At 50.0% G+C, this 24,486-nt stretch overlaps 1 protein-coding gene across 3 annotated transcripts in view; it reads left to right on the plus strand.

Moving 5' to 3' along the window:
- LOC147110821 (nuclear receptor subfamily 2 group C member 2-like) overlaps nucleotides 1-24,486 on the plus strand; it is a 132,862-nt gene that overhangs the window by 85,946 nt on the left and 22,430 nt on the right. The window contains exon 3 of one of the 3 annotated variants that reach the window (XM_086001181.1): nucleotides 23,262-23,396. The exons of the other annotated variants lie outside the window; for them this stretch is intronic. The gene's annotated coding sequence lies outside the window, so the exon portion shown is untranslated. The remainder of the gene's footprint in view (nucleotides 1-23,261; nucleotides 23,397-24,486) is intronic. 3 annotated transcript variants of the gene reach the window in all.

A 24,486-nucleotide genomic window follows, 5' to 3' on the forward strand; every position in this document is an offset into this window, starting at 1 on the left:
ATAGTATCACCTGTGTGTGCTGGAGTTTCTGTTGGGATAGTATCAATTCTGTGTGCTTTGTTTCTGTTGGTGCAGTATCACCTGTCTGTGCTGGAGATTCTGTTGGGATAGTTTCACTGTGTGTGGAATTTCTGTTGGTGCCATATCACCTGTGTGTGCTGGACATTCTTTTTGTGCAGTTTCACCTGTGTGTGCTGGAGTTTGTTTTGGTGCAGTATCACCTGTGTGTGCTGGAGTTTCTGTTGGTATAGTATCACCTCTCTGTGCTGGAGATCTGTTCGGATCGTATTACCTGTGTATGCTGGAGTTTCTGTTGGGATGGTATCACCTGTGTGTGCTGGAGTTTCTGTTGGTGCAGTATCACGTCTGTGTGTGCTGGAGTTTCTGTTGGTGCAGTATCACCCGTTTGCGCTGGAGTTTCTGTTGGGATAGTTTTACCTGTGTGTGCTGGAGTTTCTGTTGGTGCAGTACCACCTGTGTGTGCTTTGTTTCTGTTGGGATAGCTTTACCTGCGTGTGTGGAGTTTCTGTTGGTGCAGTATCACCTCTGTGTGCTGGAGTTTCTATTGGTGCAGTATCACCTGTGTGTGCTGGAGTTTCTGTTGGTGCAGTATCACCTGTATGTGCTGGAGTTTCTGTTGGTGCAGCATCACCTGTATGTATGGAGTTTCTGGTATGCAGTATCACACGTGTGTGCTGGAGTTTCTGTTGGTGCAGTATCACCTGTATGTATGGAGTTTCTGGTATGCAGTATCACGCGTGTGTGCTGGAGATCTGTTGGGATAGTATCACCTGTGTGAGCTGGAATTTCTGTTGGTGCAGTATCACCTGTGTGTGCTGGAGTGTCTATTGGTGCAGTATCACCTGTGTGTGCTGGAGTTTCTGTTGGTGCAGTAACACCTGTGTGTGCTAGAGTTTCTGATGGGATAGTTTCACCTGTGTGTGCTGGAGTTTCTGTTGGTACAGTATCACCTGTGTGTGCTGGAGTTTCTGTTGGTGCAGGAGCACCTGTGTGTGCTCCAGTTTCCATTGGGATAGTAACCCCTGTGTGTGCTGGAGTTTCTGTTGGGATAGTATAATGTGTATGCTGGAATTTTTGTTGGGATAATATCAGTTGTATGTGTTGGAGTTGCGGTTGTGATAGTATCACCTGTGTGTGCTGGAGTTTCTGTTGGGATAGTTTCACCTGTACATGCTAGAGCTTCTGTTGGGATGGTACCAATTGTGTGTGCTTTGTTTCTGTTGGTGCAGTATCACCTGTGTGCGCTGGAGTTTCTGTTAGGATAGTTTCACCTGTGTGTGTGGAGTTTCTGTTGGTGCAGTATCACCTGTCTGTGCTGGAGTTTCTGTTGCATTATCATCTGTGTGTGCCGGAGTTTCTGTTGGGATAGTTTTACCTGTGTGTGCTGGAATTTCTGATGGTGCAGTTTCACCTGTGTGTGCTGGAGTTTTTGTTGGTGCAGTATCCCCTGTGTATGCTGGAGTTTGTGTTGGTGCAGTATCACCTGTGTGTGCTGGAGTTTGTGTTGGTACTGTATCGCCTGTTTGTGCTGGAGTTTCTGTTGGTGCAGTATCACCTGTGTGTGCTGGAGTTTCTGTTGGTGCAGTATCACCTGTGGGAGCTGGAGTTTCTGTTGGTGCAGTATCACCTGTGTGTGCTGGAGTTTCTGTTGGTGCAGTATCACCTGTCTGTGCTGGAGTTTCTGTTGGTGCAGTATCACCTGCGTGTGTGGAGTTTCTGTTGGTGCAGTATCACCTGTGTGTGCTGGAGTTTCTTTTGGTGCAGTATCAACTGTGTGTGCTTTGTTTCTGTTGGTGCAGTATCACCTGTGTGTGTGGAGTTTCTGTTGGTGCAGTATCACCTGTGTGTGCTGGAGTTTCTGTTGGGATAGTTTCACCTGTGTGTGCTGGAGTTTGTGTTGCTGCAGTATCACATGTGTGTGCTGGAGTTTCTGTTGGTGCAGTATCACCTGTGTGTGCTTTGTTTCTGTTGGTGCAGTATCACCTGTCTGTGCTGGAGTTTCTGTTGGTGCATTATCACCTGTATGTGTGGAGTTTCTGGTATGCAGTATCACGTGTGTGTTCTGGAGATCTGTTGGGATAGTATCACCTGTGTGATCTGGAATTCCTGTTGGTGCAGTATCATCTGTGTGTGCTGGAGTTTCTGTTGGTGCAGTATCACCTGTGTGTACTGGAGTTTCTGTTGTGATAGTTTTACCTGTGTGTGCTGGAATTTTTGTTGGTGTAGTATCACCTGTGTGTGCTGGAGTTTCTGTTGGTGCAGTATCACCCGTGTGTGCTGGAATTTCTGTTGGTGTAGTATCACCTGTGTGTGCTGGAGTTTCTGTTGGTGCAGTATCACCCGTGTGTGCTGGACATTCTTTTTGTGCAGTATCACCTGTGTGTGCTGGAGTTTCTGTTGGTGGAGTATCATCTGTGTGTGCTGGAGTTTATGTTGGTGCAGTATCACCTGTGTGTGCTGGAGTTTCTGTTGGTGCAGTATCACCTGTGTGTGCTGAAGTTTCTGTTGGTGCAGTGTCACCTGTGTATGCTGGAGTTTGTGTTGGTGCAGTATCACCTGTGTGCTGGAGTTGCTGTTGGGATAGTTTCACCTGTGTGTGTGGAGTTTCTGTTGGTGCAGTATCACCTATGTGTGCTGGAGTTTCTGTTGGTGGAGTATCATCTGTGTGTGCTGGAGTTTGTGTTGGTGCAGTATCACCTGTGTATGCTGGAGTTTCTGTTGGTGCAGTATTACCTGTGTGTGCTGGAGTTTGTGTTGCTGCATTATCACCTTTGTGTGCTGGAGTTTCTGTTGGTGCAGTATCACCTGTGTGTGCTGGAGTTTCTGTTGGTGCAGTATCAACTGTGTGTGCTGGGGTTTCTGTTGGTGCATTATCAGCTGTGTGTGTGGAGTTTCTTTTGGTGCAGTCTCACCTGTGTGTGCTGGATTTTCTGTTGGTGCAGTATCACCTGTGTGTGTGGAGTTTCTGTTGGTGCAGTATCACCTGTGTGTTCAGGAGCTTCTGTTGGGATTGTAACCCCTGTGTGTGCTGGAGTTTCTGTTGTTGCAGTATCACTTGCGTGTGCTGGAGTTTCTGTTGGTGGAGTATCATCTGTGTCTGCTGGAGTTTGTGTTGGTGCAGTATCACCTGTGTGTGCTGGAGTTTGTGTTGGTACTGTACCGCCTGTTTGTGCTGGAGTTTCTGTTGGTGCAGTATCACCTGTGTGTGCTGGAGTTTCTGTTGGTGCAGTATCACCTGTGGGAGCTGGAGTTTCTGTTGGTGCAGTATCACCTGTGGGAGCTGGAGTTTCTGTTGGTGCAGTATCACCTGTGTGTACTGGAGTTTCTGTTGGTGCAGTATCGCCTGTTTGTGCTGGAGTTTCTGTTGGTGCAGTATCATCTGTGTGTACTGGAGTTTCTGTTGGTGCAGTATCACCTGTGGGAGCTGGAGTTTCTGTTGGTGCAGTATCATCTGTGTGATGTGCCTCAATAATTCCGAGACTCGATGTTAGCGAAACAAAACAAGGCTTTTATTAACTTAGAAGATAACACGCAGTGGAGAGAGGTATCTTCCATCTGCAGATCTGCAGTACTGTATATGAGGCCAGACTGCTTGCTTACATAGGGGCCAGGTATGGGCGGAGCCCTACACACAATGCATTCCATACATTCCAATATACAATACAATGGTGAGGAGAAACCTGAAACCAACCACAGTCACAGGCAGTGATATACAATACAATGGTGAGGAGAAACCTGAAACCGACCACAGTCACAGGCAGTGATGAATGGAATATTTCATCACATTCACCCCTTCTATAAATTTAGCCTGTCCGGGGGTTTGGTAGTCCTCTGCGACCGACGTGGCTGATGTGGTGTCGCAGGTGTCGGCTGGGTGTCCCCGGGGGCCTCCTGGGTCTCTGCCGGGGGTGCCGCCAGGGTTGTTGAAGGGGTAGTTGGTGGGGGTGCCGTTGGTCGATGTTCTTCCGGGGGTGATGAAAGAGTAGTGGGTGGGTAAGGGTTGCTGCGATCGTTGTCGCTGCTATCGCCGTGGTTGTTGTCGTTACGGGCTGGGGCGACGTCTTTTATGGACTCGGTGTCCTCCCTTCCGTCGGCGTGCCGGACATATGCGTATTGGGGGTTGGCGTGGAGTAGGTACACTGGCTCCACGAGAGGGTCCGTCTTGTGGCCCCTCACATGCCTTCGCACGAATACCGGACCTGGGGTGGAGAGCCATGACGGCATGGATACGCCTGAGGTGGATTTCCGGGGAAAGACAAACATTCGTTCATGAGGCGTGGCATTAGTGGCAGTACACAATAGCGACCGTATCGAATGGAGCACATCCGAGAGGACTTCCTGCCAGCGGGAGATAGGGAGGCCCTTGGTCCTTAGAGCTAGAGTGACTGCTTTCCATACTGTCCCGTTCTCTCGCTCCACTTGGCCGTTACCCCGGGGGTTGTAGCTGGTGGTACGGCTCATGGCGATCCCTCTGGCCAGCATGTACTGGCGTAGCTCTTCACTCATGAAGGACGCCCCCCTATCCGTATGGATGTAGCTCGGCATACCGAACAGGCAGAACAGGCTGTTGAGGCATTTAATGACCGTGGCGCTGGTCATGTCTGGGCAGGGGAAGGCGAATGGGAACCGGGAGTATTCATCCACAATGTTCAGGAAGTAAACATTGCGGTCGACGGACGGGAGGGGGCCCTTGAAATCTAAGCTGAGCCGCTCGAAGGGCCGTGTAGCTTTGATTAAGTGGGCTCTATCTGGGCGGTAGAACCGAGGCTTGCACTCAGCGCAAGTGCGGCAGTTCCTGGTCAGAGACCGAACTTCCTCAATCGAGTAGGGTAAGTTACGGGACTTTATGAAGTGGAACAGCCGCGTGACCCCTGGGTGGCAGAGGTCGTTGTGGAGGGTCTGTAGCCGATCCCCGGTGGCGCTGGCACACATCCCTCGTGAGAGGGCGTCAGGGGATTCGTTAAGGGCCCCTGGCCGGTAAATGATGTCATACTCGAAGGTGGAGAGCTCGATCCGCCACCTAAGAATCTTATCATTTTTAATCTTCCCCCTCTGTTTATTATTGAACATAAACGCTACCGACCGCTGGTCGGTAAGTAGGGTGAAGCGTTTGCCGGCTAGGTAGTGGCGCCAGTGGCGCACTGCCTCCACGATGGCTTGGGCCTCCTTTTCCACGGAGGAGTGTCTGATCTCGGGCCCTTGGAGGGTCCTCGAGAAGAAAGCTACGGGCCGCCCCGCCTGGTTGAGGGTGGCCGCCAAGGCGAAGTCAGACGCATCACTTTCCACTTGAAATGGAGTGTTCTCGTCCACTGCCTGTAGCGTGGCCCGCTCAATATCCTGCTTAATGCTTTTGAAGGCGGCGTGGGCCTCAGCAGAGAGCGGAAAAGAGGATGCTTTCAAGAGGGGGCGGGCTTTGTCGGAGTAGTTGGGGACCCATTGGGAATAATAAGAAAATAACCCCAGGCACCTTTTCAGGGCTTTGGGAGTGTTGGGCAGGGGCAGCTCCCGTAGGGGGCGCAATCGGTCGGGGTCTGGTCTGATTTCCCCATTCTCCACCACGCTGCCTAGTATGCAGAGGCGCGTGGTGTTGAAAACGCACTTGTCCTCGTTGTAGGTGAGGTTGAGTTTTTGTGCGGTTTCCAGGAACCTCTCGAGGTTCGAGTCGTGATCCTGCTGGTTGTGACCGCAGATGGTGACGTTGTCGAGGTAGGGGAAGGTTGTCTGCAAGTGGTGGTCATCGACCATGCGGTCCATCTCCCTCTGGAAGACCGAGACCCCATTCGTCACCCCAAAGGGGACTCTGAGGAATTGGTAGAGGCGTCCGTTCGCCTCGAAGGCGGTGTACGGGCGGTCCTCTGGTCTGATAGGGAGCTGGTGGTACGCTGACTTAAGGTCGATGGTGGAGAACACCCGGTATTGGGCGATTTGGTTCACCATTTCTGATATGCGGGGTAGCGGGTAGGCGTCTAGTTGGGTGTACCTGTTGATCGTTTGGCTATAGTCGATCACCATCCGTTTCTTCTCGCTACCCCTTACCACTACCACTTGGGCACGCCACGGGCTGTTGCTGCGTTCAATAATGCGCTCTTTCAGGAGCCTGTCTACCTCGGTCGCGATAAACCGCCTGTCCTCCCAGCTGTACCTCCTGCTTTTGGTCGCTATTGGCCGGCAGTTAGGGGTAAGGTTCGCGAATAGCGAAGGCGGCTTTACCTTCAGGGTAGCCAGACCGCACACTGTGAGGGGCGGCTGGGACCCACCGTACTTGAGCGTGATGCTTTGGTGGTTGCACTGGAAATCCAGACCCAAGATCACGCTCGCACATAGATTCTTTATGATTAATACTTTAAAATTATCATAAACAGTTCCGTTAACGGACAATTGTACCGTGCAGTAACCCAGAATGGTCGATGTTTGGGTTTTATCAGCCATAGAGATGGGTACCCTGAGTAGGGACCACCTTTAGGGAGAGTTGTTGTGCCAGTTCAGGGTGGATAAAACTCTCCGTGCTTCCACTGTCAATTAAACATTTAACCCTGCACCCGTTTACCTCGATGTCCACCATTGATTTGGATAGCGGGTGCGGCCTGGTCTGGCCCACTGTGACCGATGCTACTGTAGGGCCCTGATCGAGACGAGATGGCATCCACGCTGTCTGCTCATAAGATGGCGGACCCCACGAGGTCGGGCAAGATGGCGTCCAAGATGGCCGCTCCCACGGCGCGCACGCGGCGGTGGCGGGTTTTCCGGCGGGGTTCCCTCTGCACACCTTCCCGAAGTGCCCCTTCTTACCGCACTTAAAGCAGGTGGTGCCTTTCGCCGGGCACAGGTTTCTGGTATGCTTTGGCTGCCCGCAGAAGTAGCAGTTGGGTCCCCGACGCGTCGCGGCTGTCGTAGGGCTTCTGGGGGGAGAGCGGGGTGTCGGGCTGCCGGGCGGGGAAGATGCCTTCCAAGATGGCGGCGCCCTTGGTGCACACGTGGCGGCGTGGACGGTGCGGGCTGAAGAGTAGGCGTCCGAGTTTCTCTGGGCCACATCCAGGGATCGCGCGGTGTCCGCAGCCTGTTTCAGGTCCAATCCTGTTTTTTCCAGCAGCCTTTGCCGGATGTAAGGGGAGCTGAGGCCTGTGATAAAGGCATCGCGAACAAGCTCGTCGGCGTACACTGCGGCTTTTACATCTCGGCACTTGCAGTCTTTGCCAAGCATTTTCAGGGTGCCTAGGAACTCCTCCACCGATTCCCCAGGTCGCTGTGCGCGAGTGGCGAGCAGATGCCTAGCATACACCTCATTCGTAGGCTGCTGGTAATGCGCCTTTAAGATGTCGCAGGCGGCCAGGTACGTGTCGCGTCTTGGATGAGGGGGTAAACCCGGTGGCTTACCCAATTCCGCAGAATTCCGAGTTTCATCCTCGCAGCGTCCGTAGCGTCTTTGACGGCTGCGGAATTGTCCAGGAAGAATTCCATACACATAACCCAGTGTCCGAAGCGTGCTGATGCGTCCGGAGCATGCTGATCCAAATCCAAACGTTCGGGTTTCAGGAGTTGGTCCATTGTGTTCAAAAATAAGTTAATAAATTTGATGTGCCTCAATAATTCCGAGACTCGATGTTAGCGAAACAAAACAAGGCTTTTATTAACTTAGAAGATAACACGCAGTGGAGAGAGGTATCTTCCATCTGGAAATCTGCAGTACTGGATATGAGGCCAGACTGCTTGCTTACATAGGGGCCAGGTATGGGCGGAGCCCTACACACAAAGCATTCCATACATTCCAATATACAATACAATGGTGAGGAGAAACCTGAAACCAACCACAGTCACAGGCAGTGATATACAATACAATGGTGAGGAGAAACCTGAAACCGACCACAGTCACAGGCAGTGATGAATGGAATATTTCATCACACTGTGTGTACTGGAGTTTCTGTTGGGATAGTTTCACCTGTGTGTGCTGGAGTTTCTGTTGGTGCAGTATCACCTGTGTGTGCTGGAGTTTCTGTTGGAGGAGTATCATCTGTGTGTGCTGGAGTGTGTGTTGGTGCAGTATCACCTGTGTGTGCTGGAGTTTCTGTTGGTGCAGTATCACCTGTGTGTGCTGGAGTTTCTGTTGGTGCAGTATCACCTGTGTGTGCCTTGTTTCTGTTGGGATAGTTTTACCTGTGTGTGCTGGAGTTTCTGTTGGTTCAGTATCACCTGTGTGTGCTGGAGTTTCTATTGGTGCAGTATCACCTGTGTGTGTTGGTGCAGTATCACCTGTGTGTGCTGGAGTTTCTGTTTGTGGAGTATCATCTGTGTGTGCTGGAGTTTGTGTTGGTGCAGTATCACCTGTCTGTGCTGGGGTTTCTGTTGGTGCATTATCAGCTGTGTGTGTGGAGTTTCTTTTGGTGCAGTATCACCTGTGTGTGCTGGAGTTTCTGTTGGTGCAGTATGATCTGTGTGTGCCGGAGTTTCTGTTGGGATAGTTTCACCTGTGTGTGCTGGACAATTCTTTTTGTGCAGTATCATCTGTGTGTGCTGGAGTTTCTGTTGGTGCATTATCAGTTGTGTGCTGGAGTTTCTGTTGGTGCAGTATCACCTGTGTGTGCTTTGTTTCTGTTGGTGCAGTATCACCAGTGTGTGCTGGAGTTTCTGTTGGTGGAGTATCATCTGTGTGTGCTGGAGTTTGTGTTGGTGCAGTATCACCTGTGTGTGCCTTGTTTCTGTTGGGATAGTTTTACCTGTGTGTGCTGGAGTTTCTGTTGGTTCAGTATCACCTGTGTGTGCTGGAGTTTCTATTGGTGCAGTATCACCTGTGTGTGTTGGTGCAGTATCACCTGTGTGTGCTGGTGTTTGTGTTGGTACTGTATCGCCTGTTTGTGCTGGAGTTTATGTTGGTGCAGTATCACCTGTGTGTGCTGGAGTTTCTGTTGGTGCAGTATCACCTGTGTGCACTGGAGTTTCTGTTGGTGCAGTATCACCTGTGTGTGTGGAGTTTCTGTTGGGATAGTTTTACCTGTGTGTGCTGGAGTTTCTATTGGTGCAGTATCACCTGTGTGTGCTGGAGTTTATGTTGGTGCAGTATCACCTGTGTGTGCTGGAGTTTGTGTTGGTGCAGTATCACCTGTCTGTGCTGGAGTTTCTGTTGGTGCAGTATCACCTGTGTGTGTGCTGGGGTTTCTGTTGGTGCATTATCAGCTGTGTGTGTGGAGTTTCTTTTGGTGCAGTATCATCTGTGTGTGCTGGAGTTTCTGTTGGTGCAGTATCACCTGTGTATGCTGGAGTTTGTGTTGCTGCAGTATCACATGTGTGTGCTGGAGTTTCTGTTGGTGCAGTATCACCTGTGTGTGCTTTGTTTCTGTTGGTGCAGTATCACCTGTGTGTGCTGGAGTTTCTGTTGGTGGAGTATCATCTGTGTGTGCTGGAGTTTGTGTTGGTGCAGTATCACCTGTGTGTGCTGGAGTTTCTGTTGGTCAGTATCACCTGTGTGTGTGGTGTTTCTGTTGGTGCAGTATCACCTTTGTGTGCTTTGTTTCTGTTGGTGCAGTATCACCTGTGTGTGCTGGAGTTTCTGTTGGGATAGTTTCACCTGTGTGTGCTTTGTTTCTGTTGGTGCAGTATCACCTGTCTGTGCTGGAGTGTCTGTTGGGATAGTTTCACCTGTGTGTGTGGAGTTTCTGTTGGTGCAGTAACACCTGTGTATGCTGGAGTTTCTGTTGGTGCAGTATTACCTGTGTGTGCTGGAGTTTGTGTTTGCTGGAGTTTGTGTTGGTGCAGTAACACCTGTGTATGCTGGAGTTTCTGTTGGTGCAGTATTACCTGTGTGTGCTGGAGTTTGTGTTGGTGCAGTATCACCTGTGTGTACTGGAGTTTCTGTTGGGATAGTTTCACCTGTGTGTGCTGGAGTTTCTGTTGGTGCAGTATCACCTGTCTGTGCTGGAGTTTCTGTTGGTGCAGTTTCACCTGTGTGTGCTGGAGTTTCTGTTGGTGCAGTATCACCTGTGTGTGCTGGAGTTTCTGTTGGGATAGTTTTACCTGTGTGTGCTGGAATTTCTGTTGGTGTAGTATCACCTGTGTGTGCTGGAGTTTCTGTTGGTGCAGTATCACCCGTGTGTGCTGGACATTCTTTTTGTGCAGTATCACCTGTGTGTGCTGGTGTTTCTGTTGATGCAGTATCACCTGTGTGTGCTGGAGTTTCTGTTGGTGGAGTTTCACCTGTGTGTGCTGGAATTTCTGTTGGTGTAGTATCATCTGTGTGTGCTGGAGTTTGTGTTGGTGCAGTATCACCTGTGTGTGCTGGAGTTTCTGTTGGTCAGTATCACCTGTGTGTGTGGTGTTTCTGTTGGTGCAGTATCACCTTTGTGTGCTTTGTTTCTGTTGGTGCAGTATCACCTGTGTGTGCTGGAGTTTCTGTTGGGATAGTTTCACCTGTGTGTGCTTTGTTTCTGTTGGTGCAGTATCACCTGTCTGTGCTGGAGTGTCTGTTGGGATAGTTTCACCTGTGTGTGTGGAGTTTCTGTTGGTGCAGTAACACCTGTGTATGCTGGAGTTTCTGTTGGTGCAGTATTACCTGTGTGTGCTGGAGTTTGTGTTTGCTGGAGTTTGTGTTGGTGCAGTAACACCTGTGTATGCTGGAGTTTCTGTTGGTGCAGTATTACCTGTGTGTGCTGGAGTTTGTGTTGGTGCAGTATCACCTGTGTGTACTGGAGTTTCTGTTGGGATAGTTTCACCTGTGTGTGCTGGAGTTTCTGTTGGTGCAGTATCACCTGTCTGCTGGAGTTTCTGTTGGTGCAGTTTCACCTGTGTGTGCTGGAGTTTCTGTTGGTGCAGTATCACCTGTGTGTGCTGGAGTTTCTGTTGGGATAGTTTTACCTGTGTGTGCTGGAATTTCTGTTGGTGTAGTATCACCTGTGTGTGCTGGAGTTTCTGTTGGTGCAGTATCACCCGTGTGTGCTGGACATTCTTTTTGTGCAGTATCACCTGTGTGTGCTGGTGTTTCTGTTGATGCAGTATCACCTGTGTGTGCTGGAGTTTCTGTTGGTGGAGTTTCACCTGTGTGTGCTGGAATTTCTGTTGGTGTAGTATCATCTGTGTGTGCTGGAGTTTGTGTTGGTGCAGTATCACCTGTGTGTGCTGGAGTTTCTGTTGGTGCAGTATCACCTGTGTGTGCTGGAGTTTCTGTTGGTGCAGTATCACCTGTGTGTGCTGGAGTTTCTGTTGGTGCAGTATCACCTGTGTGTGCTGGAGTTTCTGTTGGTGCAGTATCACCTGTGGGAGCTGGAGTTTCTGTTGGTGCAGTATCACCTGTGTGTGCTGGAGTTTCTGTTGGGATAGTTTCACCTGTGTGTGCTGGAGTTTCTGTTGGTGCAGTATCACCTGTCTGTGCTGGAGTTTCTGTTGGTGCAGTATCATCTGTGTGTACTGGAGTTTCTGTTGGTGCAGTATCACTTGTGTGTGCTGGAGTTTCTGTTGTTGCAGTATCACCCGTGTGTGCTGGACATTCTTTTTGTGCAGTATCACCTGTGTGTGCTGGTGTTTCTGTTGATGCAGTATCACCTGTGTGTGCTGGAGTTTCTGTTGGTGGAGTTTCACCTGTGTGTGCTGGAGTTTGTGTTGGTGCAGTATCACCTGTGCGTGCTGGAGTTTGTGTTGGTGCAGTGTCACCTGTGTATGCTGGAATTTCTGTTGGTGTAGTATCATCTGTGTGTGCTGGAGTTTGTGTTGGTGCAGTATCACCTGTGTGTGCTGAAGTTTCTGTTGGTGCAGTATCACCTGTGTGTGCTGGAATTTCTGTTGGTGTAGTATCATCTGTGTGTGCTGGAGTTTGTGTTGGTGCAGTATCACCTGTGTGTTTGGAGTTTCTGTTGGTGCAGTATCACCTGTGGGAGCTGGAGTTTCTGTTGGTGCAGTATCATCTGTGTGTACTGGAGTTTCTGTTGGGATAGTTTCACCTGTGTGTGCTGGAGTTTCTGTTGGTGCAGTATCACCTGTGTGTGCTGGAGTTTCTGTTGGTGCAGTATCACCTGCGTGTGCTGGTGTTTCTGTTGATGCAGTATCACCTGTGTGTGCTGGAGTTTCTGTTGGTGCAGTATCACCTGTGCGTGCTGAATTTTCTGTTGGTGCAGTATCACCTGTGTATGCTGGAGTTTGTGTTGTTGCAGTATCACCTGTGTGTGTTGGAGTTTGTGTTGGTGCAGTATCACCTGTGTGTGCTGGAGTTGCTGTTGGTCAGTATCACCTGTGTGTGCGGCGTTTCTGTTGGTGCAGTATCACCTGTGTGTGCTTCGTTTCTGTTGGTGCAGTATCACCTGTGTGTGCTGGAGTTTCTGTTGGGATAGTTTCACCTGTGTGTGCTGGAGTTTGTGTTGGTGCAGTATCACCTGTGTATGCTGGAGTTTCTGTTGGTGCAGTATTACCTGTGTGTGCTGGAGTTTGTGTTGCTGCATTATCACCTTTGTGTGCTGGAGCTTCTGTTGGTGCAGTATCACCTGTGTGTGCTGGAGTTTCTGTTGGTGCAGTATCACCTGTGGGAGCTGGAGTTTCTGTTGGTGCAGTATCACCTGTGTGTGCTGGAGTTTCTGTTGGTGCAGTATCACCTGTGGGAGCTGGAGTTTCTGTTGGTGCAGTATTATCTGTGTGTACTGGAGTTTCTGTTGGGATAGTTTCACCTGTGTGTGCTGGAGTTTCTGTTGGTGCAGTATCACCTGTGTGTGATGGAGTTTCTGTTGGTGCAGTATCACCTGCGTGTGCTGGAGTTTCTGTTGGTGCAGTATCACCTGTGTGTGCTGGAGTTTCTGTTGGTGCAGTATCATCCGTGTCTGCCGGAGTTTGTGTTGGTGCAGTATCACCTGCGTGTGCTGGAGTTTGTGTTGGTACTGTATCGCCTGTTTGTGCTGGAGTTTCTGTTTGTGCAGTATCACCTGTTTGTGTGGAGTTTGTGTTGGGATAGTATCACCTGTGTGTGCTGGAGTTTCTGTTGGTGCAGTATCACCTGTGTGTCCTGGAGTTTCTGTTGGGATAGTATTACGTGTGTGTGCTGGAGTTTCTGTTGGTGCAGTATCAGCTGTGTGTGCTGGGGTTTCTGTTGGTGCAGTATCACCTGTGTGTGCTGGAGTTTCTGTTGGTGCAGTATCACCTGTGGGAGCTGGAGTTTCTGTTGGTGCAGTATCACCTGTGTGTGCTGGAGTTTCTGTTGCTGCAGTATCACCTGTGGGAGCTGGAGTTTCTGTTGGTGCAGTATCATCTGTGTGTACTGGAGTTTCTGTTGGGATAGTTTCACCTGCGTATGCTGGAGTTTCTGTTGGTGCAGTATCACCTGTGTGTGCTGGAGTTTCTGTTGGTGCAGTATCACCTGTGTGTGCTGGCGTTTCTGTTGGTGCAGTATCACCTGTGTGTGCTTTGTTTCTGTTGGTGCAGTGTCACCTGTGTGTGCTGGAGTTTCTGTTGGGATAGTTTCACCTGTGTGTGTGGAGTTTCTGTTGGTGCAGTATCACCTGTGTGCTGGAGTTTGTGTTGGTGCAGTATCACCTGTGTGTGCTGGAGTTTCTGTTGGTGCAGTATCACTTGTGTGTGCTGGAGTTTCTGTTGTTGCAGTATCACCTGTGTGTTTGGAGTTTCTGTTGGTGCAGTATTACCTGTGGGAGCTGGAGTTTCTGTTGGTGCAGTATCATCTGTGTGTACTGGAGTTTCTGTTGGGATAGTTTCACCTGTGTGTGCTGGAGTTTCTGTTGGTGCAGTATCACCTGCGTGTGCTGGAGTTTCTGTTGGTGCAGTATCACCTGTGTGTGCTGGAGTTTCTGTTTGTGCAGTATCACCCGTTTGTGTGGAGTTTGTGTTGGGATAGTATCACCTGTGTGTGCTGGAGTTTCTGTTGGTGCAGTATCACCTGTGTGTCCTGGAGTTTCTGTTGGGATAGTATTACGTGTGTGTGCCGGGGTTTCTGTTGGTGCATTATCAGCTGTGTGTGTGTAGTTTCTTTTGGTGCAGTATCACCTGTGTGTGCTGGATTTTCTGTTGGTGCGGTATCACCTGTGTGTGTGGAGTTTCTGTTGGTGCAGTATCACCTGTGTGTCCTGGAGCTTCTGTTGGGATAGTAACCCCTGTGTGTGCTGGAGTTTCTGTTGTTGCAGTATCACTTGTGTGTGCTGGGGTTTCTGTTGGTGGAGTATCATCTGTGTCTGCTGGAGTTTGTGTTGGTGCAGTATCACCTGTGTGTGCTGGAGTTTGTGTTGGTACTGTATCGCCTGTTTGTGCTGGAGTTTCTGTTGGTGCAGTATCACCTGTGTGTGCTGGAGTTTCTGTTGGTGCAGTATCACCTGTGTGTGCTGGACATTCTTTTTGTGCAGTATCACCTGTGTGTGCTGGAGTTTCTGTTGGGATAGTTTTACCTGTGTATGCTGGAGTTTCTATTGGTGCAGTATCACCTGTGTGTGCTGGAGTTTATGTTGGTGCAGTATCACATGTGTGTGCTGGAGTTTCTGTTTGTGGAGTATCATCTGTGTGTGCTGGAGTTTGTGTTGGTGCAGTATCACCTGTCTGTGCTGGAGTTTCTGTTGGTGCAGTATCACCTGTGTGTGTGCTGGGGTTTCTGTTGGTGCATTATCAGCTGTGTGTGTGGAGTTTCTTTTGGTGCTGTATCACCTGTGTGTGCTGGAGTTTCTGTTGGTGCAGTATGATCTGTGTGTGCCGGAGTTTCTGTTGGGATAGTTTCACCTGTGTGTGCTGGACAATTCTTTTTGTGCAGTATCATCTGTGTGTGCTGGAGTTTGTGTTGATGCAGTATCACCTGTGTATGCTGGAGTTTGTGTTGGTGCATTATCAGTTGTGTGCTGGAGTTTCTGTTGGTGCAGTATCACCTGTGTGTGCTTTGTTTCTGTTGGTGCAGTATCACCTGTGTGTGCTGGAGTTTCTGTTGGTGCAGTGTCACCTGTGTATGCTGGAGTTTGTGTTGTTGCAGTATCACCTGTGTGTGTTGGAGTTTGTGTTGGTGCCGTATCACCTGTGTGTGCTGGAGTTTCTGTTGGTCAGTATCAGCTGTGTGTGTGATGTTTCTGTTGGTGCAGTATCACCTGTGTGTGCTTTGTTTCTGTTGGTGCAGTATCACCTGTGTGTGCTGGAGTTTCTGTTGGGATAGTTTCACCTGTGTGTGTGGAGTTTCTGTTGGTGCAGTATCACCTATGTGTGCTGGAGTTTCTGTTGGTGCAGTATCACCTGTGTGTGCTGGAGTTTCTGTTGGTGAAGTATCACCTGTGTGTGCTGGAGTTTCTGTTGGTGCAGTATCATCTGTGTGTACTGGAGTTTCTGTTGGGATAGTTTCACCTGTGTGTGCTGGAGTTTCTGTTGGTGCAGTATCACCTGTGTGTGCTTTGTTTCTGTTGGTGCAGTATCACCTGTGTGTGCTGGAGTTTCTGTTGGGATAGTTTCACCTGTGTGTGTGGAGTTTCTGTTGGTGCAGTTGGTCAGATGGGCGGAAAAGTGGCAAATGGAATTTAACCCTGAAAAGTGCGAGGTGATGCATTTTGGATGGACAAATAAGGCAAGGGAATACACAATGAGTGGTAGGACCCTAGGAAGTACAGAGGGTCAGAGGGACCTTGATGTACATGTACATAGATCCCTGAAGGCAGCGGAGCAGGTAGATAAGGTGGTTAAAAAGGCATTCAGCTTTAGCAATCTCTTCCTCCACATCCCACTTGACACTGACATCCATGCACCCTTACCCATTCCCTCTCTCTCTATGCTCACATTCACATAACTATTCCACCATGCAGCCCTCACACTCCCTCTCACTCTGATGCTTTGAACACAACTGACAACACACAGGTATTGCAACCTCACTCCATCTTTGTCTCCTTCTAAGTATCTATGCAATGCAATCTCTGCACTCACTCCTTCATTCTCACTCAACCTCCACTTGTCTCCCTCATTGCAGGAAAAGATAGCTCACAACAGGAGAGAGCGAGCCAGGACAGGAGGAGGGCCGCCCTCATTAGCCCAGCTCACCCCCTGGGAGGAAGGCGTCCTGGAGATTGTCGGGGCTGACATAGATGCGGAAGTTGGGGAAGGAGAGACAGGTGCATCCCCACAAGCTGGTGACAGAATAGTTTTCCATCTCTCTCATTGGCATTGCATGAGTCGCTGATAATGATTCTGAAGCTACATCATATGGACTTATGGTCATCTGCAAAATGCAATGTGCATGTAGTCTTGGCATCATATCTTTAACTTTTTCCTTGACTCCCCCACAGGACCATCGAGAGCCCCCGTCCCCAGTGTGCAGGAGGAAGAGCCTGAGCAGCCGGACTCCTCAGAGGAATCTGCAACCTCTGAGGGCGCAGCGTCAGCAGAAATAAGCGCACCTAGCACCAGCGCAGACACTCACACCTCGGTGGGACCTTTGGGACATAGAGTAGAGTTGTCACCTGGTGTATCACAGCTCACAACTGAGCATCAGCAGATTGTGGAGACAGTGACAGCAGTGGAGAGTCCTCGTCGGAGGGCGCAGGACTCTGCCAGCTCGGCTCAGCTGCATGTCGACCCTCTGCCTCTGGGTCCATTCGTAAGATCAGAGGTGATGGAACTCCAGGCACAGATGCAGGAGTCTCTGGCAGGTTTTGTCTCTGGGGTCGCTGCGAGTGTGGAGCGAATGGAGGAGTCCATAGCGAACATGAGCAGAGCCTTTGTGGCGTCATTGGCGCATGAACGCATCAACACGGAAAGGATAGCTACCTACGTGGAAATGATTGCTGCCTCCATGGTAAGGCTGGCTACGGTAGAGGAGAGGAGGGCTACGGCCATGGAGGAGGTTAGTCGCCAGGGTATGGAAAACATGGTGAGTGTTCAGAATAGAATGACATCTCTTGAGGAGTGATGGGCATCTATTGAACAGAGAAACCAGACCTTCATGGAAGTCCTTCTGAGTAGGACTGCCATTGCAGATACGGTCCCCATGGCCCCCCCTGATGTGCAGCAAGGTGCTCTCAAGCCACTTGCAGGCGCGGAGGGGGAGCTAACCCATGAGAGGGAGGTTGGTGGCAGACCTCAAGGAAGTGGGGGTTCCTCTCCAAGTGCTCTCACTTCCATGCCACTGCAGAGCCCTCGGTCAGAGCCCCGCTGGAGTCCACACCCAAGTGAGATAGAGGTCTCAACCCCTGCACAGCCGCAGGAGCAGCAGACTGCTGACGAGCTCTTACAGGCTCGCCACCCCAGAGGACGCCCGCCAAAGGTGTCGAGACAGGAGCAGCAGGAAAGTGAGCAAGGGGCCTCCACACCTGCTGAAGCCACAGGAGAACCACTACGTAGGAGCACACGTAAGAGGAAAATAAAGCACAAATAGTCACAAGGGTAGTCACTTGGGTGAAATGTTGTGTATTCTGTAAAAATGCCATCAGTTTGTTTTGCATAAAAATTCTGATGGCATCCTCTGCAGTTGCGGTGTGTGTCATTTCGCGAATGGGGCTGGAGGTCCTCTAATGCCAAGAAGGGAAGGAAAAAAAGGCCTCCCATGCTTCTGGTAGATGCCTCAGTTGAGGAAGCGCTGAGTGCGGCTGGCGAGAGGGGTTTCGCAGGAGGTCACACTGGAGAAGTGTGTTAAGGCTCCAACCTTCCACAGGTGTGGTTAAGCCTGGTAAAAGTTGCCCCAGGCCTGAAACAGCAAAGTCCTGCCACCTGCAAATGATGACTGCTCAAATCTCCTGTTTAATGGTTGACCTGCAGCTGATAGTCAGCAAGCCAATAGTGCACACACCAGGTTTCACAGGCGTGATCCCCACCAGGCGTGGTTTACGTGGGAAAAGGGTTAAACAGGCAAGGGCCTGTTAAAATGGAATTATAAAGGCCAATGAGTGCTGTTTAAGGGCCCTAAAGACCTGTTGCAGGCGGGACTGATTCGGGACCATCAGACACACCTGGGTTAAAATGGCTAGGTGTCGGGAACCAGGCAGGGGGGCCCCAACCTCCAGGTTTTGCGATTTTAACCCCCCACACGCCTCAAAGCCCGCCTGACGGCTGAGTTAAAATCGAGCCCCGTGGCTGCGAATTTAATAGAGCTCAAAGGGCGGGTTTGGAGGCGAGTTGGTAGCCGTCATCCCGCCTCCACGGTACTTTGGCAAGTGTCGATTCCCGATCTGACCCGACACCAAACAGCGGGTGAGGCACTTAAGGCAGTTAACAGCTTGTTAACTGCCTTGATAGTCTTATTTTAACTAGCTGTTGTGATTTTGCAGCTTTTTCTGCGTGCTGCCCGTCGTCCAGACAAACACGCCAGCTGCATTGTGCCGGGTTTAGCAAGGACCTGAATTGTTGGCAGCTGCTCGAACAGCTTAAAAGCGGTGCTGCAACATCTCTCAGTTTCAGATGCCACAACTTAGTGCTTTGAGGTTTTGGGGCACATTTTGCAGCTCTTCTTATCTTGTGAGTGTTGAGGCTGAAATCCATCTGCAGTGTAACCTCCTTGGAAAACCCTCTGGCCACTTTGGCTGAGCGTAAACAACCTCCATTCCTCGACTGAGATATATGCCAGCAGAATGGGAACCATTTATATCCTCTCATCCTGGTCGTCAGATTCAGAGGAAGAGCAGCCGTGGCAGCACCACAACCAGGCACAGCAGCAGCACCAACACCAGGAGCGCCATCCTTCTCCTCGGCCACCTGATGATGCACAGGGCGGAGGGCTTCAGCGCAGGCCTGCACCTCGCCACAGGAGATACCCCCAACACAGGGGATGAGCTTCCTCAACATGACTGAGCAGCAGTGCCAAAGGAGGCTGAGACTTTTGTGAGAGGTAGTCGCTGACATCCGCGCAATGCTGCACCAACACCTGGAGCCCAGAGGAGCGGGTGGACACCCCTTATCAGTGGCTGTCAAAGTTACCACCGCAATAAACTTCTCAGCTGCAGACATCAGCAGCATCTCTCAGTCGGCCGCACACGCTTGCATCACGCAGGTTACCGATGCCCTCTTTGCAAAGGTGCACAATTACATCCATTTCTCCACGGATAAAGCAAGTGTGACCGCGGGTGCGGTTGGCTTTGCAAATATGGCAGGCTTGCCAACGGTGCAGGACATCGTAGACTGCACACATGTGGCCATTAGGGCACCCATCACAACCCAGCTGTAAGAACATAAGAAATAGGAGCAGGTGTAGGCCAATCAGCCCCTCGAGCCTGCTCCACCATTCAATAAGATCATGGCTGATCTGATCCTAACCTCAAATATACTATCACTCTCCATCCCACCCGAACCCATGTGATCTCCCGGGAGAGGCGAAAAACCAGCTAAAAAAAAAACCAATGGTCAATTTGGGAGAAAAAATCTGGGAAATGCCTCTCCGACCCATCTAGGCGATTGAAACTCGTCCAGGAGATCACTCTGTCCCTATATTTTCTACAGTACTTACCTTCTGTAAAGGCGATCTCCACCCCAGCCAGGAACAGCAATAAAACCATCTCCTGAAATCTAACAGAATTAGAACACAAGAAGTAGGAGCAGAACCAGGCTACATGGCCCCTGGACCCGCTCCACTACCCACAGGGCCACGACCATTCCGAACCTAGACTCATGTCCAAATTCCTGCCCGCTCCCCGTAACCCTTAATTCCCTTTACTTCTAGGAAACTATCTATTTCTGTTTTAAATTTATTTAATGATGTAGCTTCCACAGCTTTCTGGGGCAGCAAATTCCACAAACCTACCACCCTCTGAGTGAAGAAGTTTCTCCTCATCTCAGTTTTGAAGGAGCAGCCCCTTATTCTAAGATTATGCCCCCTAGTTCTAGTTTCACCCATCATTGGGAACATCCTCACCGCATCCACCCGATCAAGCCCCTTCACAATCTTATATGTTTCAATAAGATCGCCTCTCATTCTTCTGAACTCCAATGAGTAGAGTCCCAATCTACTCAACCTCTCATCATATGTCCACCCCCTCATCCCCGGAATTAACCGAGTGAACCTTCTTTGTACTGACTTGAGCGCAAGTATGTCTTTTCTTAAGTATGGACACCAAAACTGTATGCAGTATTCCAGGTGCGGTCTCACCAATACCTTGTACAACTGCAGCAATACCTCCCTGTTTTTATATTCTATCCTCCTCGCAATAAAAGCCAACATTCCATTGGCCTTCTTGATCACTTGCTGCACCTGCATACTAACTTTTTGAGTTTCGTGCACCAGGACCCCCAGATCCCTTTGTACTACAGTACTTTCCAGTTTCTTGCCATTAAGATAATAACTTGCTCTATGATTTTTCCTGCCAAAGTGCATAACCTCACACTTTCCAGTATTGTATTCCATCTGCCAAATCTCTGCCCACTTACTTAGCCTGTCTATGTCCCTTTGCAGGTTTTTTATGTCCTCCTCACTCACTCCCTCCCATCTTTGTATCATCTGCAAACTTTGGTATGTTACACTCGGTCCCCTCCTCCAAATCGTTAACATAGCTTGTAAAGAGTTGGGGACCCAGCACTGACCCCTGCGGAACACCACTAGTTACTGATTGCCAGTCTGAGAATGAACCATTTATCCCAACTCTCTGCTTTCTGTTAGAGAGCCAATCCTCCACCCATGCCAGAATATTACCCCCAATCCCGTGATTTTTTATCTTGAGCAATAATCTTTTGTGTGGCACCTTGTCAAATGCCTTTTGGAAGTCTAAATACACTGCGTCCATTGGTTCCCCTTTATCCACCCTGTATGTTACTTCCTCAAAGAACTCAAGCAAATTTGTCAAACATGACTTCCCCTTCATGAAACCATGCTGAGTTTGTCCTATTAAATTATGTTTATCCAAATGTCCCGTTACTGTCTCCTTAATAATGGACTCTAAAATTTTACCAGCCACAGATGTTAGGCTAACAGGTCTATAGTTTCCAGCCTTCTGCCTACTACCCTTTTTAAATAAGGGTGTTACATTAGCAGTTTTCCAATCTGCCAGGACCTTTGCTGAGTCCAGGGAGTTTTGGAAAATTATTACCAATGCATCCACAATCCCTACCGCCACTTCCCTCAAGACCCTAGGATGTAAGCGATCAGGTCCAGGGGATTTATCCGCCTTGAGTCCCATTATTTTACCAAGTACCACTTCCTTAGTGATTTTAATCGTATTTAGCTCCTCCCCCCCAGAGCCCCCTGTTTGTCCAGTGTTGGGATATTCTTAGTATCCTCTACCGTAAAGACTGATACAAAATATTTGTTCAGCGTTTTTGCCATCTCCATGTTTCCTACCATTAATTTCCGCGAGGAATTGAACTCCCTTAACGTCCAGCTGGTGTGTAACCACAGGAAGATCATAATGCATGTTTGCGCAAAGTTCCCTGGCAGTTGCCATGACTCCTTCATCCTCAGCTCTTCCATCCGCCAATCCAACTTTCCGGACGGCTACCTGGTGACAAGGGCTATCCCCTGAAAAAGTGGCTCATGACACCGATGAGGAGGCCATCAAACAAGGCTGAGGAGTGGTACAATGTGAGCCACATTTCCACTAGAAGCATTGTGGAGCAAACCATCGGTTTGTTCAAAATGCGATTCCGATGCCTGGACAGATCTGGTGAAGCCCTGCAGTATGCACCAGCCACGGTGTCCAGAATCATCGTGGTCTGCTGTGGCCTGCTTAACATCGCACAGCAGCGTGGCTTAGTGCTGCCGGATGACCAAGTGGCTCAGCGCACACACTCTTCGGAAAAAGAGGAGGTGGACGAGGAGGAGTACGAAGAGCCACGCCTTGCAGGGCCGGATGTGGCCAATCCAGCAGCATGCGACCACATTGCTGGCCGTCAGGCAAGGGATGCACTCATCCATGCCAGATTCACATAAGCTTACGCTTCAACCACAGGTGGCTGGCAAATGGAGATGAATGTTAGGACGAGCTGCTTAACACGCCATACATCATCTGTCCAATAAACTGTGCTTTTCGATTACTCTCACCCCCATCATTATAAATGCAAGTCACCCTGAGCCCTCGCATTTCTCAGCACACATGCGCCAAAACTTCAAATCTTTGCCATCACTTTTGTTTAATGCAATCACAATCTGGATGACAAGCAGTACTGTTTCACACAATAAAACACCCAAGTGACTACCCTTGTGACTATTTGTGTGTTAACTTCCTCTTACGTATGCTTCTACGTGGTGCTTCCCCTGTGGCTTCAGCAGATGTAGAGGCACCTTGCTCACTTTGATGCTGCGCCTGCTTAGACACCTTTGGCGGGCATCCTCTGGGTTTGGGAGCCACAGTTTGCGGCTGTGCAGGGGCTGAGACGGCCATCTCATTTGGGTGCGGAATCTGGGGCTCTGACCCAGGGCTCCACAGTGGCATGGTCGTGTGAGCGCTTGGAGAGGAGCCCAGACTTCCTTGTTGTTGGCCACCAACATCCTTCTCATGGGTCACCCACACTTCACTGCTAGCAAGTGGCTGGAGAGCACCTTGCTGCACATCAGTGGGGCCATGAGGACCCGTCTCTGTACTGACAATCCTCATAAAGGGGACATTCATGTACCTCTGGAGTCTCTCCTCAATAGATGCCCATCTATCCTCCATAGCAGACCATCTATTTAGAAGAGTCATCATGCTCTGTTGAGTATGGCGAGTTATGCCCTCCAAGGAGGTTGCCACCCTCTCCATGGTAGAACATTCATGCGCCATTGCCGCCTCCATGGCAGTGCTCATGTTTGAGATGGACTCTTCCATTCTCTGCACACTCGCTGTTACTATGGTTGCAAAACCTGTCAGAGACTCCTGCACTTGTTCCTGGAGTTCCAGCACCGCTCTCGTTCTGGGTGGCCCCAGAGGCACAGCGTCTGCATGCAGCTGAGCAGAGCTAGGAGAGTCCTGCGACCTCTGACGAGGGCTCTCCACTGCTGTCGCTGTCTCCACCATTTGCTGATGCTCACTTATGAGCTGTGATATACCAGGTGACACTATTCTGAGTGGCGATCGACCCACCGAGGTGTGCGTTTCTGCGCTGGTGCTGGGCGTGCTGAGTCCTGGTGACGCTGCTCCCTCTGCGGCTCCAGGTTCCTCTGAGGATTTGTCTGACTCTTCCTGCTGGACAGTGGGGAGGGGGGCTCTCGATGGTCCTGTGGGAGAGTAAAGGCATGAGTTACACATCTGATATTTAGGTAGCAGACACATCCTATTGTACAGATGATCAAAAGTCAATCTCTGTGAACATCATTTGCCATTTCAGTCAATCATGAAATATAGAAGAGAGGGTTTAAAATGTATTCTGTCACCAGCTTCATCTAATGCGCCTGTCTCTCCGTCCCCCACTTCCAGCTCCTCGCCACCTCTAACTATCTCGTGAGCAGCCTCCTCAGTGGTTGTCAGCATCGCAAGGGATGGTGTGCTTCCTCCTGTCTTTGATCTCTCCCTCTTATTGTAGGCTATCTTTTCCTGCAAGGAGGGACACAGGTGAGTTTCAGCGAGAATGATGGAATGACTGTGAAGAATCCATAACATAGAAGCTTAGAGGGAGACCAAGACGGAGTGAGGTGGCAAGAGGAAGCTGCCTCCCTGTGCATTGTTAGTTGTTGTCATTGCATAACAGTGAGAGTGAGTGTGAGGGCTGCATCGTAGGATGGTGAAGTGATTCTGTACAGAGAGAGATAGGTAAGGGTGCAAGGGAAGTTGAGGGTAAGGTGGGATGTGGAGGAGCAGGCTAACATTGCAGAGTGCTGGTGATGAGAAGAGAAGGGAAGCAGATTGAAGTAAAGTGTGATGTGATACTCTGGATGATCGCAGAAGATCATTGAAGCGTTTTCGGCACTGGACCCATGTGTGTGAGCAAACTGACCTAGCGCTGACCTCCTCAGCAATTCACAGCCAGGCTGCCTTTGTTTGCTGAGGAGGTTTCCTCCAGCTATCACAAGGGAACAGAATCTCCCTGCGCCCTCTTACCCCCTGCACAAGAGCTTGCAGGGAGTCTTCAGCAAATCTTGGCTAAGCCTTTGCCGTTGCAGTAGTCATCATGAGCTGGACGATTCCCAGAGCAGCAGAAACCAAATGAGAAGCTTGGGCTACATGGAGCCCTTTAAAAACAACTTAATGAGTGAGGTCAGCAGAGGCGAGCAGCAGACCCGATCCCACTCATTGGGCCGGGTAGCGCACACAGCAGCCTTAATGAGGCCACTTAACTCAAAATCGATATTGGGGAGCGGCTGAAACCGGCAGCGGGACCGGAACCCGCCCACCGGGCAACCCGCCTCCTCCATTAAATTTGCGGCCTTTGTGTCCTCCTCACAATTTGCTTTCCCACCTATCTTTGTCAGCAAATTTGGCTACAGTACACTCGATCGCTTCATCCAAGTCATTAATATAGATTGTAAATAGTTGAGGCCCCAGCACTGATCCCTGTGGCACCTCGCTAGTTAGAGTTTGCCAACCTGAAAATGACTCATTTATCCCGACTCTCTGTTTTCTGTTCGTTAGCCAATCTTCTATCCATGCAAATATATTAGCCCCAACCTCATGCACTCTTATCTTGTGCAGTAACCTTTTATGT

Source organism: Somniosus microcephalus, chromosome 11, assembly GCF_052327205.1.
Source record: "Somniosus microcephalus isolate GS21.2 chromosome 11, FLI_Smic_1.0, whole genome shotgun sequence".
Taxonomy (NCBI): domain Eukaryota; kingdom Metazoa; phylum Chordata; class Chondrichthyes; order Squaliformes; family Somniosidae; genus Somniosus; species Somniosus microcephalus.